Source organism: Hemitrygon akajei, chromosome 21, assembly GCF_048418815.1.
Source record: "Hemitrygon akajei chromosome 21, sHemAka1.3, whole genome shotgun sequence".
NCBI lineage: Eukaryota > Metazoa > Chordata > Chondrichthyes > Myliobatiformes > Dasyatidae > Hemitrygon > Hemitrygon akajei.
In genome coordinates, this window is record NC_133144.1 from 70,884,329 (window position 1) to 70,890,328 (window position 6,000).

A 6,000-nucleotide genomic window follows, 5' to 3' on the forward strand; every position below is an offset into this window, starting at 1 on the left:
GTGAATCTGTGGAATACTCTGCCACAGACTGTGGTAGAGGCCAAGTCTGTGGATATACTTAAAGCTGAAATTGATAGATTCCTGGTTGGTCAGGATATCAAAGGATATGGTAAGAAGGCAGATGTATGGGGTTGAGTGGGATCTGGGATCAGCCATGATTGAATGGTGGAGCAGAATCGATGGGCTATGTGGCCTAATTCTGCTCCTATGTCTTATGGTGTAAAAGAGCAAAGATGGGAAAATTTAGTGTGAAGTTAGAGGACTGTGAAACTTGTAAAGATCATCTCAATGCAACTAAAACATCTAAGGGGAAAAAGGTGAAATATGAAGGTAAGCTGGCCAATAAAATAAATGAAAGCGATTCTGCAGGTGCTGGAAATCCAGAATGCAAAATGCCAGATGGACTCAGCTGATCAGGCAGCATCTATAGAAAGGAACAAACAGTTTACTTTTCAGGCTGAGGCCCTTCATCAGGACTGGCTAGAGGCTTCTTCTACCTTCATTTCTAGTCCTGATGAAGGATTTCAGCCCAAAACATTGACTGTTTATTCCTTTCCATTGGTACTCCCTAATGTACTGAGTTCATCCAGCATTTATTGTTTTAAGTTTATCAGGTTTATTATCAACAGCATGTAACATGAACTTTGTTAACTTAGCAGCAGCAGTTAAAAAATAAAATAATATAAATAAGTTTTCTTTTCATATTTATAAAAAGCAAAAGAGTGGCATGAGTGGGCATTGAACCACTAGAAATTAACACCAGAGGAGTAGTAACAGGGGACAAAGAAATGATGGACAGACTGAGTAGTCTTTTGTATCAGTCTTCACTGTGGTAGACACCAACAGAATGCCAGAAATTTGAGAGAATCAGGAGGCAGAATTGACTGTAACTGGTATTACTAAGCAGAAGGTGCTTGGTAAGCTGAAAGGTCTGAAGGTACATAAGTCACTTGGACAAGATGGTCTACACCCCAAGATACTGAATATTGAAAGGCCTAAGTAAAGTGGTGATGGAGAGAGAGTTTCTGACAGTGGGAGAGTGTATGACCAGAGGGCACAGAATAGAAGGATATCCCTTTAGAAAGTAAGACAATAAGATATAGAAGCAGAATTAGGTCATTTGGCCCATTCAGTCTGCTCTGAAATTTCATCATGCCTGAACTATTTCCCTTTCAGCCCTAATCTCTCGCCTTCTCCCCGTATCCCTTCATGAATCTATCAACCTCTGCCTTAAATATACATAAGGCATCCTCCACAGCAGTCTGTGTAACAAATTTCACAGATTCACCACTCTCTGGCTGAAAAAGTTCCTTCTCATCTCCATTTTAAAAGGTCGGCCCTCTATTTTGTATTGAGGAGGTACTTCTTTACCAAGAGGATGTTGAAACTGTGGAATTCATTGTCACAGATGACTGTGGAGCCCAAGTCATTGGGTATATTTAAAATCAATGGTTGGTAGGTGCTTGATTTGTCAGGTTGTCAATAGCTCAGGGCGAAGGCAGGAGACTGGGGCTGAGTAGGAAAATAAATCAAGGATGATGAATGGTGGAGCAGATTTGATGGGCCAAGTGGCTGATTTCTGCTCCTATGCCTTATGGTTTAAATGCACATGACCTAAGAATGCACTTCTGACAATGCATCATTTTCTCAGAAAACTTGTAAATATCTCACATCAGCAGAAGGACACCAACATTTCTGGCAGGTGGACACTCAATTAAATGTGATCTGAAATCAATACCACCCCCCCCCCACACAATGCCTCTAGGTAATTAGAATCATATACATTTATTTTCTAAAGCGAGATTAAAGTCTGACATCTTCGCAACAAAATCATAGAGTTATGAAGTCATAGAGAAGTACAGCTTAGAAACAGGCTCTTCAGCCCATCTAGTCCATGCTAAAACCATTTATGCTGTCTACTCACATCAGCTTGAACTGGGATCATAATCCTCCAAATCCCTACTATCTATGTACCTATCCAAACTTCACTTAAACATTGAAATCGAGCACACATGCACCACTTGTGCTGGCATCTGATTGCACACTCTTACAATCCTCTGACTGAAAAAGTTTTCTGCATGTTCCCCTTAAACTTCTCACCTTTCACCCTTAACCCATGATGTCTGGTTGTCGTTCCACCCAACCTCTGTTGAAAAAGCCTGCTTGCATTTACCCTAACTATACCCCTCATAATTCTCTATAGCTCAATCAAATCCCCTCTCAATCTCCTACCTTTTAAAGACTACAGTCCTAACCGATTCAATCTTCCCTTATAACTCTGGTTATGGCAATTGTTCACTGTGTAAGACCTACCCTGGTTGATCCTACTGAAGTGCAAGATCTTACACTGTCAGCATTAAATTCCATCTGCCATTATTCAGCCCATTTTTCCAGCTGATGTAGATCCCTCTGCAAGCCATGATAGCCTTCCTCACAGTCCACTACACCCCCAATCTTGGTGTCATCCGTAAATTTGCTAATCCAGTGAATCGCATTATCATCAGGATCATTAATATAAATGACAAACAACAAAGGACCCAGCATCCCTACAGCACACCATTAGTCACAGGCCTCCTGTCAGAGAGGCAATCCTCACTACCACTCACTGGCTTCTCCCACGAAGCCAATGTCAAATCCAATGCCATCTCCAACAGGATACCACCACCATGCACATATTTCTCTCACCCCCAACTTTCCGCAGGGATCACTACCTATGCGACTCCTTTGTCCATTCATCCCTCCCTACTGATCTCCCTCCTAGCACTTATCCTTTCAAGTGGAACAAGTGCTACACCAGTCCTTACACCTCCTCCCTCACTACCGTTGAAGGCCCCAAGCAGACCTTTCAGGTGAGGTGACACTTCACCTGTGAGTCTGTTGGGGTCATATTCTATGTCCGGTGTAGCTGGTGTGGCTTCCTGTACGTACATGTTCAGTACAGCATTGTGGGCCAAAGGGCTTGTATTGTGCTGTAGACTTTCTATGTTCTATCTCCTTCCAATGTACTTTGGCCAACTCCTCTCTTATACCACTGTAATTTCATTTACTCCACTGTAATACTACTATATCAGACTTTATATTCTGCCTATCAAATTTCAAGTTGAACTCAATCATATTGTGATCACTGTCTCCTAAGGGTTCTTTTACCTTAAGCTCCCTAGTCACCTCCAGTTCATTACATAACACCCAATCCAGTATAGGTGATCCTGTAGTAGGCTCAACGACAAATTGCTCAAGAAAGCCATCTCATGGGCATTCAACAAACTGACTCTCTTGAGATCTATTTCCAACCTAATTTTCCCAATTATCCTGCATGTTGAAATCTCTCATGACTTTCATAACATTGTCCTTTTGACATGCCTTTTCTATTTCCCATTGTAATTTGTGATCCACATCCCAGCTACTGCTGGGAGGCCTGTATATAACTGCCATCAGGGTCCTTTTATTCTTGCAGTTACTTAACTCAATCCACAAGGATACATCTTCTCAGATCCTATGTCACATCTTTCTACTGATTTGATGCCATTCTTTACCAGCAGAACCAAGCCAGCCCTTTGCCAACCTTCCTCTCCCTCATTCAGTTCTGAACTACAACCATCCTTCAGCCATGATTCAATGATGGTCACAACATCATACCAGACAATCTGTAATAGTGCAACAAGATCATCCACCTTATTTCTTATACTTTGTGCATTGAGATATTACACTTTGGGTATTGTATTTGCTACTCTTTTTGACTCAACATCCCTAATGCACTGATACTCAGCCTGCTAGCTGCAATTACGTCGTATCATCTGCTGCCTTTCCTGACAGTCTGACTGTATGCTATATTTGCTTTTTTACTATCCTCTATCCTGAGTCCTTTCTTTCCAGTTCCTACCTCCTGCCAAATTAGTTTAAACCCTCCCCAACAGCTCTAACAAACCTTCCCGTGAGAATTTTGGTCTCCCTCGGTTCAGGTGCAACCGTCACTTTTGAACAGGTCATACCTCCCCCAGAAGAAATCCCAATCAACCAAGGACCCGAAGCTCTGCACCAGCTTCTCAGCCACGCATTAATTTGCCAAATCATCCTGTTTCTACCCTCACTGGCGCGTGGCACTGGCAGCAATCTAGAAATTACTACCCAGGAGCTCCTGCTTCCCAGCTTTCTGTCGAGTTCTCTAAATTCTCTCGCAACTCTAGTTTAAAAAAAGTGAGAGAATGCCGTGTTAGAAGTTAATGAATTGCAGGCAAAGTTCAAATTAAAATGATCAGATCCACTATTTTTTAGAATTGTTATACTGTGACTTATTCCTTATATTGTTTATTTGAAAGTATTGACTTTATTTATAGGGTGGCTGTTTCACGTATCATACACAAGTACGACTCGTTAAATCCACCATACAACTTTATACAGTCTACTGAAAATTTCAGAAGCATCAGCAGACTAGTCACAGAACATTGTTTCTCCCAGCAGCTGACAACGGAGAGGCTAAATGCTTTCCCCCTTAATTGAATTCGTAGGTAATGGGGAAAAACAAACCTCCATTTTCTGATGTATAGTAATAATGTTACTGGATCAAAAACCGAACATCACGCGGATATTAAGCATGAACCATAGCATTTCAATAACGAAGTAACATTTATATACGTACTGTATTTGAGCAGAGCTGCAGTGGAACAAACTCGTCGCTCTCTGTGCAGTATTGGGCGCTGATGCCTCCGCTGTGCGTTTTAAAGGTTCGTGCCGGAAATGTTGACGCGATTTTTTTAATGATTATCTGAGCTCGGAGAACTGCGGAGGAGGGTATCAGATGATTCTTCATCACGTTCATCCCATATCCTGAAAGTCACATTTATATGGTAAAAACCAAATTACTAAGATCTCCTTACAACGAAGAATACGTTTTTCTAACCTCATGATTCTTTTCTGTCGTTGTGGAACAAGAAATGTTTGCCGAGACTTTCATGGAAGAAAGTACACAATTTAAAGACAAAGATCCCAGTCTATAATATAGAAGTTGAAGTCACTCACTTTGCTAACCTTCTTCATTTTAGTTTGCTTACATACCTGTTGCTCAATGTGCAGGTACCCATATAGACAGCGAACGTGTCCTCCACTATGTCCCCTCTGAGTACAACTCCGATATCGCTCCTTATCAGTAATGCATGTTCTCCCCCTTTCTACCTTCCCCTCCATCTTTTCTAAAATATTAAGTCCTGCCGCTCTCTCAACCGGGTTTCTGTATTGATCCATGATCTAATTTCAACACCCCCTTATTCTTAATACTCCTTGCAGGAAAATAGACGAACTTCAACCCCTCCGTCCCATTCTGTCTATTACCTTGCTCCTGCCTTTTCTTGCTTGTAGACTTACTGAAAATCAGAATCAGGTTTAATTTCACCACATACGTCATGAAATTTGTTAATTTAGCGGCAGCAGTACAATGCAATACATGATAATATAGACAAAATAAGTAAATCAATTTCAGTAAGTATATGTACTTAAATAGTTAGAATAAAAAATGTTCAAAAACTGAAATAATATAAGTGAGGTAGTGTTCATGGGTTCAAAGTCCATTTAGGAATCGGATGGCAGAAGGGAAGAAACTGTTCATGAATCACTGAGTGTGTGCTTTCAGACTTCTGTACCTCCTTCCTGATGGTAACAATGAGAAGAGGGCATGTCCTGGGTGATGGGGGGGGGGGGGGGGGGCTTTAATGATAGATGCTGCCTTTCTGAGGCAACACTCCTTGAAGATATCTTGGATACTATGGAGGCTAGTACCCAAGATGGAGCTGACTAATTTTACAACTTTCTGAAGCTTCTTTCAATCCTGTGCAGTAGTTTCTTCCCCCCCCCCCCCCCATATCAGACAGTGATGTAGCCTGTCATATGTAGCCAGTGATGTAGCCTCCATGGTACATCTGCAGAAGTTTTTGTGTGTTTCAGGTGACAAGTCTAATCTCCTCAAACTCCTAACGCAGTATAGCAACCGTCTTGCCTCCTTTATAGCTG

General features: G+C 41.5%; 1 protein-coding gene across 3 annotated transcripts in view; it reads right to left on the reverse strand.

Moving 5' to 3' along the window:
* LOC140714435 (salivary plasminogen activator beta-like) overlaps positions 1 to 4,713 on the reverse strand; it is a 125,146-nt gene extending 120,433 nt beyond the window's left edge. For 2 of the 3 annotated variants that reach the window (XM_073025732.1, XM_073025730.1), the window contains exon 1: positions 4,637 to 4,713. The gene's annotated coding sequence lies outside the window, so the exon portion shown is untranslated. The remainder of the gene's footprint in view (positions 1 to 4,636) is intronic. The other variant, XM_073025731.1, reaches the window with a different exon arrangement.
* Between the last annotated feature and the right edge of the window lie 1,287 nt (positions 4,714 to 6,000).